At 38.2% G+C, this 14457-nt stretch overlaps 1 protein-coding gene across 3 annotated transcripts in view; it reads left to right on the top strand.

Annotated features, from left to right (window-relative positions):
- The first annotated feature begins 428 nt into the window (after positions 1–428).
- Positions 429–14457, top strand: part of ZNF41 (zinc finger protein 41) — a 39860-nt gene continuing 25831 nt past the window's right edge. For 2 of the 3 annotated variants that reach the window (XM_010968091.3, XM_074359573.1), the window contains exon 1: positions 429–580. The gene's annotated coding sequence lies outside the window, so the exon portion shown is untranslated. Of the gene's footprint in view, positions 581–610; positions 1371–14457 lie in introns of those variants that run through there. The other variant, XM_010968092.3, reaches the window with a different exon arrangement.

The following is a 14457-nucleotide window of genomic DNA, read 5'->3' as shown; positions in this document are numbered from 1 at the left end:
TGCTTATGTTTCCTTCTCCTCTAAAATTCCCCTCCCACATAAAATTCTCCATGCTCCAGGAGACACTGCCCTGGGCGGTTCTCCTCGTGGCAGCATCCTGAATAAAGTACCTATTCCATTGCTCTTTGAGTCTCGAAGAATTTTTGCAAGTTCGACACTGGACTTGTAAATAATTCTTGAGTCAAAAGGGGGAAAATGTTACAAAATGAGCATTTGAGACTGAACACTAAGGAAAATCAAACAAACCAAAACTTGGAACTTTAAAAGAGAACTTTAGCCTCCATGCTTCTATAAGGAAACCGGGAGGGCTGATTACTGGATTAAAAAAAAATGGGATGAAATGTCCCACCACTGAGGTCACAAGCCCCTCAATGGCTCCCTCCACGGATACTTAAGTTTCTGGCGCTCAGTCACCTCAGCTCCCCGCGCCCAGAGAGGTTAAACTCTCGCTGCGGGCGACTTCCGCTTCCTGGCCTAAATCTGACACGTCCCATTCCCCAAGTGGCAACTACCCAGGGTCGGTGACAGCCGAGGAGCCGGGCGAGGCCCTCAGCCGACCGGTGGACAGAGGCGCTGGCAGGTGGGCACGTAGCGGCGCCCCGGGCTCTGGCTCCGCGAGGCGCCCGCGCCGATCAGGGGGCCTTTCCGCACCCAGGAGAAATGGAGCCGCGGCAGGGGCCCGGGGCAGGGGCGGGCCAGCGTCTCGGCCCGCGGCTTGGAGGAGGCTTTCTAGCTAGGATGCGGGGAGCGGCGGGGGGACAGGGGTGGCGGCTGGCGACGCGTGAAGATGCCGCGGCTCCCCGGGGATGCAGCCTGAGGGCGGGGCCCCAGAGCGCCGAGAAGCCCCGGCGCCCGGCCTGCGCCTCGGGGTGGCGGTGGAGGGTGCGGCGCCGGCGGGAGGCGGCCGGGAGCCGCAGCCGGCTCTGCTGGGCCGGGTTCGCACCTGGGCGGCCCCACCGGGGAAGCTCGGGCAGCAGACCTCCGGCTTTGCCGCCTCAGAGCTGCCCACCCTCCCAAGATGGCGACTCCCGGAGAGACACTCCCAAGGGAACAGCCATGTTCGGGGCCTGACAAAGTCACTAAAGAAAATTTGAAAGCCCGCCTCTTCTCCGACACACCCAGACACGCGCCCGCACTGACACTTCGCGAGGGCACCGCGTGCGGCTGGGGGCGGACGGCCGCTGCCACGCCGGCACTGAGCATGTGCAGTGTGAGGTCCAGGAACGCGAGCGTCCAGCAGAGGCAGTTTCCACACTTAGGGCTCCGGGACTGAGTTTAACGGAGGCGCCGATTTAGGGCCAGCAAAGCATTGACATAATTATGGGGGTATTAGGACATGGCTTTCGTGCTCAGTGATGGTACTCTGTGGGGTGAGTGATGGGGGGACTGTGGGATGAGTATTGGGGGTCTGTGGGGTCAGTGATGACAGTCTATAGGGTGAGCAGGGGACATCCGTGACGTGAGCAATGAGAAGTCTGTGGGGTGAGTGATGAAGATCCTTGGAGGCCACTGATGGGGTATGTGGGATAAGTGACTGGATCTGTGGGATAAGTGACAGAGGGCTGTGGGGTGAATGATCAGGGGTAAGTGGAGAAGGGAATGGGGACTGTGGTATGAGTGATAGGGTCTCTGAAGTGTGATGCGTGCTCTGTGGAGTTAGTGATGGAGGTCCTTGGAGCAAATGATGGGGTGTCCTGGGGGTTAGTGGGGTAAGTGATGGGGGTCCGTGAGATGAATGATGGAGGTTCAGTGGGGTGAGTGATGAGGGTGTTTGGAGAGAGTAATGGGTGGTCTGTGGAGTGAATGGTGGAGAGCCTGTGGGTATTACAGAGTGGGTGAGTGAGTGATGGGGAGTTTTTGAGGTAAGTGATGAGTTTTTGAGGTGAGTGATTAGGGCCGTGGGGTGAGTGTTGCAGAGTCTATGAGGTAAATAATGGGGTTTATTGGGTGGATGGACAAGGTTTCTGTGGTGTGAGTGATGGAGTTCTGTGGGATGAGTGATAGTTTATTTGGGACTAGTTATGGATGGACCTATGGAATCAGATATGCTGCTTCTTGAGGTCAGTGATAGGTGGTCCAAGGACTGAGATGGGATTGTTTCAAAAACCTACTTTTGACCTTCTTAGTCCTCCTGTATCTCTGTTTTCTGTGTCATTAGTTTCTGCCCTTGATTTCATTATTTCTTTTCTTTGGGTTTTTTCTTTTATTCTTATTTTTAAATTCCTAAATTGAATGCTTATCTCATTAATATTCATATTCTTTTATAGTATAAAGCATTAGGTTCATGAATTTTTCTCTAAGAACACTTTAGCTCCATGTAACAAGTTTTGATATGTAACATTTTCACTATAGTTTACTAATAGTGTTTCCTAATTTCTGTTGTGGTTTTTTTCTCTGTTATTTAAATATGAGATTTTGATTTCCCCAAAAGTTGACTTTTTTGCTATTGATTTCTAAATTACAGGCAGAGACTGTCATCTGAGTAATTTTTAGGTGCAGGAATGGATATTCCTTAAAGTGGATGTTATACGTGTTGAACTTTAAGTTAAATTATTTTCCAAAACTTTTGTAAAATTGCAGTTCCCACCAGCAATATGTAAAAGGGCTCATTCCAAAATCATCTCCCACACTGAATGTTGCTGCTTTTTTATTCCCACCATTCTGAGGGCCAAACACAACAGTATCTAGCTTACTTTGATTTGCATTTTCCTGACAACTAGCAGTTGAACACCTTCTCATATATACTGGCCATTGAAATGTATTTTAAAAAATTTTCATATCCTTTGCTTTTTGTTTCTTTACACAGACTGTCTTTCTTACTAATTTGTGAATATTAACTTTCTCTCATTTTTTGTAATTTTTCCCTTTATCTCTCTTTATATCTTGATTTTTGAAAGGTGTCTTCATATATAATTAGAAAAAACAATCATCTGATTAGATGATTTTGCCTTTACAGCTTCTGAATATCTTGTCTTGCCTAGTCAGTTCTCCCCGCTTCGTGCTTAAACAAATATATGCCTTAAGTTTAACATTTTTATTGTTTTAATTGTTAACGTTTAATTTTAGTCCAGCTGGGAAATTCTGCTGTGTGGTGTGAAATGAGATCAAAGTTTGTATTTTCCATTTGGATAGAAAATTTGCCAGCACCAATCATTAAATGAATACCCTTTTCTAACTCAATTAAATGCCACTTTTGTCACATAAATTCCCATTCTATTTAGTTCTATTTCTGAACTCTAATTTTTTACTTCTGATATATGTATCTACTCCCTTTAAAAAATTTGTTTTGACTTTAGAAATACTTTTAGTATTGAATAGTGCTACTCCCTTCACTGGTTTTTGTTTTGTTTTGTTTTCTTTAATATTCTTTAGCATTTATTCTTCCATATGAATGTTAAAGCCGTTTTATTTCATTTCAAAAACAACCATTAAAACTATATTTTATAGTTTTCTTCTTAAAGATTCAGCACCTTTTTTAAAAAAATTATTCTTAGCTATTTTACATTTGATTTCATCATTATGGTGAATAGCATATTTCTCTATTTCCATAGAAAAAATAGACCGATTTTTAAAGTTTTATTTCTTTTTTGTATTTTGTTTCTTATCCAATCCAGTTATCACATTCTCATGTGAATTCTAGTTGCCTTTTATGGTCTTTTAGTTTTCCTAGATATATCATGTCACATCCAAGTAACAGTGATGCTCTCTTCCTCTCAAATATTTATTCTGATTACCTCATCTACTCCTATTGCATTAGCTAGAGCTTTTAGAACAATGTTGAGTGATACTTGATAGAGGGTACCCCTATTTTGTTGCTAATTTGAAATTGAAGGGTATTCATTCATTCATTCAACAAATATTTATCGAGTACCTTTCCCTTTCCAGATACTGGGTTTGAAATCCTGCATGGCCACTTACTAGCTACTTGATCTTTTTTTTTTTTCTAACAGCTTTATTGATATAATTCACCCACTATAAACGCCACCATTTAAAGCTTCCAATTCAGTGGTTTTTAGTATATTCATAGAGTTGTGCAACCACCAACACAATCTAATTTCAGAGCATTTCGTCACCCCAAAAGCAAACATCGTACTAATTCTTCATTCCCACCCCTTACTTCTAATTTACTTTACCCAGCCACTAATTTACTTTCTGTCTCTAAAAATTTGCCTGCTCTAGACTTTTCATATACATAGAATCAAATAATGTGTGGTCTTTTGTGGCTGTCTTCTTTCACTTCGTGTGTTTTCAAGATTCATCCATGCTATAGCATATATCAGTACTTCATACTTCATTACTGCATAATATTCCTTTGCATGGATATACTACATTGTGTTTATCCATTCATCAGTTGATGGCCATTTAGGTTGTTTTCACTTTTTGGCTACTATGAATAATGCTGCTGTGAACATTTGTGTGCAAGTTTTTGTATGGACATATGTTTTCATTTCTCTTGAAAGTGGAATTGCTAGATCATATGGTACCTGTGAAGAACTGCCAAACTGTTTTATAAAATGGTTGCACCATTTTACATCCCACCAGCTATGTATGAAGGTTCCAGTATATCACATGCTCATCAACACTTGTTATTGTCTGGTTTTTTTCCTTTGATTCTAGCCATCTCAGTGGGTGTGAAGTGCTATCTCATTGTGGTTTTGATTTCTATGTCCCGAGTGAATATTGGTGTTGAGCATCTTTTCATGTGCGCAATGGACTGAATGTTTATATACCCCCAAAACTCTAATCCCCAATATGATGGTATTAGGTGATGAGGCCTTTGGGAGGTGATTAGTATCCTTATAAAAGAGACCCCAGGGAGCCCCTTTGCCCCCTTTACCATGTGAGGATACAACAAGAAGATGGCAGTCTGTGATTCAGGAAGCAGGTTCTCACTAGACACCAGATCAGCTGACACTTTGATCCTGGACCTCCCAGCCTCCAGAACTGTGAGAAATAATGTTTGTTGTGTAAGCCACCCAGTCTTTGGTAGTTCGTGATAGCAACCTGAACACACTAAGACAATGTGTTCATTGGCCATTTGTATACCTTCTCTGGAAAAATATTCAAATCCTTTGCCTATTTTTTAATTGTGTTATTTGTCTTTGTATCATTGAGTTGTAAGCATTCTTTATATATTCTGGATACAAGTCCCTGGTCAGACAATGTGATTTGCATATATTTTCTCCCATTTTTCTGGGTGTCTTTTCACTTTCTTGATGGTGGTCTTGTGGCCCCAAAGTTTTTAATTTTGATGAAGCCTAATTTATCTATTTTTATTGCTGTTGCTTCTGCCTTTGATGTCATAGACTTTTCTTTCCCTGTTGAATTGTATTAGAATCCTTGTCTAAAATCAACTGACCATGAATATAAGGGCTTATTTCTGAACTTTCAGTTCTATTTCATTCATCTGTATGTCTTCTTTATGCCAGTACCATACTGTGTTGATTTGTGTAGCTTTGTAACAAGTTTTGAAATAGAGAAATGTGTGTCCTCTGACTATGTTCTTATTCAATGTTTTGGCTATTCAGGGTCCCTTGCATTTCTGTATGAATCTTATAATCAGCTTGTTGCCCTCTGCAAAAATGCCCCGCTGGGATTTCAATAGGGATTGTGTTGACTGTTCATCATTTGGGGGAATATTGCCGTTTTGTAAGTCTTCTGATCTGGGCATTTTTTTTAGCATAATGTTTTCTGGTGATTTTTTTGGTAGTCATTGTAATATTTACACAGTGTTGTTTTTTTTTTTTTTTTTTTTTTTACTGTTCCTATTTTAATTTGTATTTTTATTAGGAATAGTTTCTGAATTGTATCAGATGCTTTTTGATGTTAATAGTCTTATGGTATTACTCTCTTTAATTGGTTGTTGTAATGAATTATATTGATTTGTAATGTGGCCTCATCTTTGCCTTCCTGGAATAATTCTATTTGGTCAAGGCAGATTTTTTTTTTATGAGACACGGTTGGATTTGAGTTAATAATATTTTAGTAAAAAATTTAAACACTTTAAATCCACTGTAAGAAAACTATTTATAGTTTTCTTTTTTTTTTCTTTGTATTGCCTTTAACGTGTTGGTGTTAAGGTTCCGTTCCATTGATCTGTGTGTCTGTCCCTTTGCCAAAACCACCGTCTTGATTACCATACCCATACAATAAGCTTTAGTATCTATCAGAGTGGTTCTCCCACTTTATTCTTCTTTGTCAAGACTGTTCTAGCTATTCTAGGGGCTGTGCCTTTCCATATAAATTTTAGAATATTCTTGTCTGTGGATATTGAACATATTCCCACGTGCTTACTTGCCTTCCTTGTGTCCTCTTTGGTGAAATGCCTCTTATGTCTTTTGCCTGTTTTCTAATTGGATTGTTTGTTTCTTCAGTGTTAAGTTTTGAGAGCTTACATGTTATCGATACGAGTCTTTGTCAATTAAGGAGTTTGTGAATATTTTCTCTCAGTCTTCAGCTTGTCATTTCATCCTCTTAAGAGTGTCTTTTGCAGAGCTGCAATTTTTAACGTTGATAAAGTTAAATTTATTTTTTCTTTTAGAGATCATGATTTTGGTGTCATATGTAAGAGCTCTTCGCTAAGCCCTAAGACCTGATGATTCTCTCCTCTGTTGTCTTTCAACAGTTTTGTAGTTTTACATTTTACAAATAAACCTTTTATCCATTTTGGGTTAATTTTTTATCAAGTGTGATAATTAGAATGAGATTTGTTTTTGTTGCTTTTTCTTTTTTTGCTTATGAATATCCAATTACCTCAGCACCATTTGTTGAAAAGACATTGAATTGTTTTCATACCTTTGTAAAATAATTAGTTTACGTGGGGCTATTTCTGGATCCTCTATTCTGTTTCAATGATCTAAATATCTATCCTTTCATCTATACCACATTGTCTTGATTTCTGTAGTTAAATGAAAAGTATTACAGTCAAGTAGATTGATTTATTCCACTTTATTCTTTGTCAGAATTGTTTTAGCTATTCTAGATCCTTTGTCTTTCCACACAGATTTTAGAATAATTTTGCCTATATTTACCAAAAATTCTTGCTGAGATTCTGATAGAAATTGTATTGTCTGTATCTCAACTTGTGAAGAATTGATATTTTTACTATGTTGAGGCTACCAAGCCATAAACACAGTATCTCTATCCATTTATTTAGACCTTTGTTGATTTCTTTCATCAACATTTTGTCGTTTTCAGCATACAAGCCCTATACATGTTTTGTTACATTTATCCCTAAAATCTCATTTTCTGAGTGATGTATTGTATTTTAACTTAATTCATTATATTCATTTGTAATATATAAAAATGAAATGGATTTTTTGTTTGTTTGTTTCCAGGACGGAGTATGCCTTTCTATGTATCTATCTATGTCCATCAGATACAATGACTGTTTTAATTGAAAGTTCTGCATCAACTTTAGCAAATACATAGACTGTCCATTTTCCCTATTTTAGATTACCAACAGTCTCCTTAAATCGATTTTGAAAGAAAGCAGATAATAAAAAATAATTAAGATTATTTAATTATACTCCACACGAAAACCATCCTCCTAATACTTCACCGTGATTTCATGTAGTTCGGTTTCAGTGTGATTATTTTGCACTTTTCTTTAGGAATATTTCTGTCTGAGGATAACCTTGCTTGTATTTGGCTGTGTCCCAGGTTTCCTTCAGAACACATTGACAAACTGACTCTTGGGACGCCTTATGACTCTGCAAGCCAGTACAAGAAAATACAACTGATTTTTGTGTATTGTTATTGTATCCAGTAACCTTGCTGAAGCCACTTACTACTTCTAGAAGTTTTTGTGCAGGCTCCTTGGGATTTTCTGTGTAGACCATTATATCATCTACAAATAGGGACAGTTTTATTTCTTCCTTTTCTATTTGTATGCCTTTTATCTTGTTTGCTTGCCTCACTGCACTGGCTAGAACTTTTATTACTATTTTGAATAAGAGTGGCGATAGTTGACATCCTTGCCTTGTTCCTGATCTTAAGGGGCAAGCATTCAAGTCTCTCACTATTAAGTATGATGTTAGTTGTATTTTTTGGTAGAATTTTTAAAAGTTGACCAAGTTTTCCTCTATTCCAAGTTTTCTGAGAGTTTTTTTTATCATGAATGCGTGTTGGATTTTGTCAAAATCTTTTTCTGCATCAATTGATACGACCGTTTGATTTTTCTTCTTGAACTTGTTAATATGGTAGATTGTATTGATTGACTTGATTTGAAAATATTGAACCAGTCTTGCATTCTTGGAATAAACTCCACTTGGTCATAGTGAATAATTCTTTTTATGTATTACTGAATTATATTTGCTAATATTTTGTTAAGAATTTTTGCATCTATGTTCATGAAGTTCTGTAGTTTTCTTTTGTTGTACCTTTTTGGAGAGGGTTAGAGAATGAAATAATTCATCAAGATACATCCTATTTTCAAATACAGGTGATGATGAAATATGAAAAATTTGCTATGCAAACTACATATATCCCCAGCAGGAAAACATTAGCACATCAATCACGTATTTTTTGTACTCTTTGTCTAGTTTTGCTGTCAGGTTCTATGGAATGAGTTAGGAAGAATTCCCTCTTCTGTTTTCTGGGTGAGAGAATGTGGGATTGGTTTTCATTCTTTTTGAAAAGTTTGTGGAAATCTCCACTGAAACCATTTAAGCCTGAAGATTTCTATTTCAGTTTTTTGTGTGTATGTGAGATTTTATTTATTTATTTACTTTTAATTGAAGTATAGTCCATTCACAATGTTGTCTTAGTTTCTGGTGTACAGCATAGTGATTCAGTTATTCTTATTTTGGTCGTTTTTTAAATTGTAAATTCAACTTCCTTAATAGTTATGAGACTATTCAAATGAACTATTTCATATGGGAAGAGTTCTGGTAGTTTGTCCTTTTTGAGGACTTGGTCCATCTCATCTGAGTCGTTAAATTAATGTGTGTAAAGTTGTTCATTGTATTTTCTATTATCCTTTTGATATCTGCAGGGTCTGTAGGGATATCCCACTTCATTCTTGCTATTAGTCATTTGACTCTTCTCTGATTTTTCCTTTGTCAGTATTATTGTTTATTTTATTGTTCTTTTTGGAGAACCAGCTCTTTGTTTCATTGGTTTTCTCTATTATTTTCCCATTTTCAACTTCATTGATTTCTGCTTCTACTTTTATTGTTTCTTTTCTTCTGCTGGCTTTAGGTTTACTTTGCTCTTCTTTTCTAGTGTCTTGAAATGAGAGTTTAGATGATTGATTTAAGGCTTTTTCTCCTTTCAGATATACACATTTCATGCTATAAATTTTCCTCACAACGCTGCTTTAGCTTGTCAAGCAGACTTGTACACTGGTTATCAATCCCAGGGGAGGACTCCAGACACTTCTGCCCACTGCGTCTTGGTATCAGAGTTACCGAGGAAAGTACAACACAGTCAAGCACTGGATGGAACAACACTTTACTCATATAGAAAAGAGACAGAGCAAGATCAGTTTCAGCAGTGTGCGTTGGTTCCTCATTGCTAGCAGGTCCCCCAGCAGCCAAATGGCAAATTAGCATTGGAAAAGATGCTCAGCTTCATTAGTTAGCAAAGAAATATCAATTAAAGTAAGATACTCCTCTCACCCTTCTCATGCCACAGAGGAAGGACTCCCACTCCTCCTCTATGGAGTCTGAAATACTGAAAGCTGAGGGCGTGCCTGAGGGCCATTGATGTACAAGCTTCAGCAGAACAAAATAGCACACACTGAGTCTGAAATAGGGAAAGATATTCCCACACAAGGCAATAAGCCCAACACAGGTTGTGAGGGCTCTTTATCTCTTGGTAAAGAAGAACTCCAGTCCCAAGGCCCATTCTTATGTGGCTGAGTGGGAGTTGAAAGACTATCTGCACAAGACTGCCTTTCCCAACGTAGCTGTATCCCACAACTTTTGATATGTTGATATGTTATATTTTCATTTTTGTCTAGTTCAGTTTTGTTTTGTTCAGTTACATTTCCCTTGATACTTCCTCTTTGATTCTTGGATTATTTAGAAGTATGTTGTTTAGTTTCCAAGTGTTTGGAGATTTTCCTGTCTTTTTCTTATAGATTACTAGTTTGATTCCATTATGGTCAGAGAATGTACTACATATGATTTCAACTCTTTTGCATTTGTTGAGGTTTGTTATATGGTCTAGGATAGGGTCTATATGGTATATGTTCCATGGACACTTGGAAAGAATGTGTATTATGCTATTGTTGGGTGGAGTGCCCTATAAATGTCACCGAGATCCTGTTGGTTGATAGTGTTCTCGAGTTCTTTTATAACTTTGCTCATTTTCTGTCTAGTTATTCTACCAATTGTTGAAGGAAGGCTGTTAAGGTTTCCAACCGTAATTGTGAATTTGTCCATTTCTCCTTTCAGTTCTATCAAATTTTTTTTCACATGTTTTGCAGTTCTGTTGCATGGTGCATATACATTCAGGATTGCTATGTCTTCTTGGTAGATTGACCCTTTTATCATTATGCAATCTCTCTGTTTGTCCCTGGTAATTTTCTTTATTCTGAAGTCTACTCTATCCAATATTAACAAATCCACTCTTGCTTCCTTTCAGTTAGTGTTTGCGTGATATATTGTTTCCGTCCTTTTACTGTCAGCCTACATATATCCTTATATTTATAGTAAATTTCTTATAGACAATATATAGTTGGGTTATGATTTTTTGACATCTGATCTGCCAATCTCTATCTTACAATTAATGTATTTACATTTATACTTTTTGTCATTATTTTTATGTTAAGGTTTAAGTCTGTCATACTTTGTGTTTTCTGTTTGTTCTCTCTATTCTCTCTCTTCTTTTTCCTATCCTTCGTTGGGTTATTTGAGCATTTTAAAGAAATCCATTTTGATTTATTTACAGTGTTTTAAAGGGATCTCTTTATATAGCTTTTTTTATTGGATGTTCTGTTTATCGTGTAATATATACACTGCTTACCAACATCTACTAGTATCATATTACCTCTTCCAGGGAAGTATAGCAACCTTACTTACTTTATGTCCCTTTATCCTCCCCTATTTATACTATAATTGTCTTAAATATTTCCTTTACATATATTGAGTACCATATTAGATGATGTTATCATTTTTGCTTCCACTGTCAAACATAATTTAGAAAACTTAGGGAAGGAAAGTATGTTATATTTACCCAAATATTTGTTCTTCCCATATTCTTTCTTCCTTACTGATGTTCCAAGATTCCCTCCTTTCTAATTTCCTTTCTTTTTAAGGAATTTCCTTTAACCATTCTTTTATGGTAGGTCTGCTGGTAAAAAAGAAAAAATTCTTAGTTTTCTTTTATCTGAGAATGTCTTGAGATCTCCTTCGTTCCTGAAGGATATTTTCAATGGAGAGAGGATCTCAGGCTGACAGTTCAGCACTTGGAAAATATTGTACCACTTCCTTCTAGTTTCTGATGAGCAATTTGCTGTCATTCAAATTATTTTCTTTTACAGAGAATTGCATTGTTTCTCTCCTGCTGCTTTCAAGATTTTTTTAATTTCTCCTTAGTTTTCGGAAGTTTGACTATGATATGTCTTGGCATGGATTTTTATTGTTGTTGTTTTATTCTGTTTATGTTTCATTCAGCTTCTTGAATCTGTAAGTTGAGGTCTGCTGCCAAATTTGCAATATTTTCAGCCATTACTTCTTCAAATACTTTTTCAACCCTGTACTATCTCCCCTCCTCTGAGACACCAATGACTCAAATGTCGAATCTTTTTTGTTATAGTCTCACATGTCCCTCAAGCTCTCTTCATTTCTTTTCAATTAATTTTCTTTCTGTGGTTGTTCAGATTGGTTTGTTTCTATTCTGTCTTCAAGCACACCGTTTCTTTAGTCCTCTCCATTCTGTTGTTGAGCCCATCCATTGAGTTTTTTGGTTCAGTGACAATATATTTTAGTTCTAAAATTTCCACTTAGCTCTTCTTTACATCCTCTGTTACTTTACTGAGATTTTCTATTGTCTCATTTGTGTTAAGTGTTTTTCCATAATTGACCAATGAAACATTTTTATGACCGCTGCTCTAAAATCCTTGTCAGATAATTCCAACATCTGTGTTATCTCAGTGTTGGCATCTGTTCCTTGTCTTTCCTCAATTCAAGTTGAGATTGTCCTTGTTCTTAGTATGACAGCTGATTTTTTTGTTGTTATGTCCGGGACATTTTAGGTATTATATTATGAGGCTCCGGAATTTATTTGACTCTCATGTTTTAAATAGGCTTTCTTTGACAGAGCTCTGTTTGGTGAAGGGAAATGTCACATCATTCCTGACAGGTGAGGATGGAGGTCTAGGTCCTTGCTTGGCCTCTCTCTCTCTCTCTTTTTTTTTTTTTTGTTTTTTTGTTTTTTTGTTTTTTTGGTTTTTTGCTAAGGGACTCCTTGTGTTTGCTCAGTGAGGGTGGGAGTTCCAGCTCCCCACTAAGCCTCTGCTGATACCACCTAGGCCGGGAGTGGGCAGGCACCTGCTTCCCGTGTGCTGTCCACTAAGGCTGTTGGCAGAAGCGCCCTTGTTACTGCTGAGCCTGGGTGAGAGCTCCAGTAGATCTCCTGGCATCACCTCAGCAGGAAGGAGGAAGGACACGTTGTAATCGCTGGGTGAGGATGGAAATCCAGTCTCCCCACTTGGTCTTCACTGTTACCGAGGGTTTGGGGGGAGGAGGCAGCTGTTATTTCCCAGCAAGGAAGAAAGATGCAACACGCTACGAGCTTTCTCTGACATCACCTTGGCAAGGGGCTGGGAGCTGGGGGCACCTTCTTACAGTCTGACAGGGCTGGGAATTTCTCCACTTCGCCTTGCTGTTAGTCGTGGGGGTAGGGCCGCCGTGTCTTCTGTATTTGGCTCGAGTAGAACCTTCACTGTCTAAAACTGAGTTTCCTATCTTGCTAGACTGCCCCTCTCCTGGTCCTTTGACTAGAGAGAGCAGGCTTTTCTTGGGGCAGTTTTTATCTGCACCCGTTGGCCTTTCTGGGTTGCCAGCTTCTCCAGCACCAAATGTAGGATATATGAGGCTAAGAGAAAACCCAGAGAACTCACTGCCATGTCATGTTTTAGGTCTCAGGATCCCTAGCCAGTCTGCCTTCTTCACTCCACCTTCTAGAATTTTCCTATGTTTTACGTATGATGTCCAGAGTTTTCCGTTGTATTTAGCAAGAAGAATAGGTAAGATTATATCTACTCCATCTCCAGAAGAGGAAGTCCCCAAAATTGTGATTTTTTTAAGACTTCATGTGGTTCCATGCATTTGTGCTGGCTTTATATGTTTTTGTCAAACAACCCTAAAGGTTTATGCAAGTTGGCACTCCTTTATTATATATTTTACCATTAAAAGATATCTCCTTTTTTTGTTAATCTGTTGAGCACTTTGGACCTTAATTTCCACCTCAATAATTATATCTCTAGACCTGCTTTCCTTTTTTTTTTTTTTTTTTTACTTTTGCCTGGTATATTGTATATGTTAAAAAAAAACCTTCATTAAATTATAACATAATACAGAAAAGTGCACGCATTATGCACATTTAGCTTGATGATATTTTAACAGACTGAGCAAACCTGCACAACCAGCCACCCAGATCAAGAAATAAAACATTACTAGCACTCAAGAAGCCCTCCCCTGTATTGCTTTCCCATTGCTAACTTCCTCCCAAGGGGTGTCAACACCTGGACTTCTAACAGCATGAATTAGTTTTATATGTTTTTGAAATTTATGGAAACATGACCATATAGTATTGACTGATTGCTTTTTTGAGTCTGGCTTCTTTGACCAACATACCGTTCATGAGATGAGATTTGTGCACATTGTGTGTAGCGGTTGTTGATTCTCGTCACTGTGTAGTATTTCCTTGTATTAATAAAGGACAACTTGTTTATCCATTCTAATGTTGATGGGCATTTGCATACTTTTCAGTTTTGAATAAAGCCAATGTGACCATTGCCATACCTGTCTTTTGGTAAACATATGCTCACATTTCTCATGAGTAGATACCTAGGAGTGGGATGGCTGGGTCATAGGATATTTCATATGTTCAGCTTGATTTTTTTGGTGGTTTTTGTTTTGTTTTGTTTTGTTTTGTTTCCTTAAATTTTTTCCCTTAACGGAGGCACTGGGGATTGAACCCAAGCCCTTGTGCACACCAAGCACTCGCTCTATCAGCTTTAATAGATACTACCAAAGAGCTTTCCAAAGTGTTTGTACTATTTTATGCTCCTAAAAAAACAATTTATGAGTTTCAGTTGCTCCACACCCTTGCCAGCTCTTGGTTATGTCCCATCCTTTTCATTTAAGCCATTGCTGGTGGATATGGAGGAATATCTGTAATTTGTATTTTCTTGCTAACTAATGAATGTGAGCATCTTTTCCTATGTTTATTTGCCATGTGGATATCATCTTTGCGATATGTCTGATCCTTTGCTCTTCTTCTCTC

This window comes from Camelus bactrianus, chromosome X, assembly GCF_048773025.1.
Source record: "Camelus bactrianus isolate YW-2024 breed Bactrian camel chromosome X, ASM4877302v1, whole genome shotgun sequence".
NCBI lineage: Eukaryota > Metazoa > Chordata > Mammalia > Artiodactyla > Camelidae > Camelus > Camelus bactrianus.
Note: the sequence above shows the minus strand (reverse complement) of the source record. Positions and strands in the feature narration are given on the sequence as shown.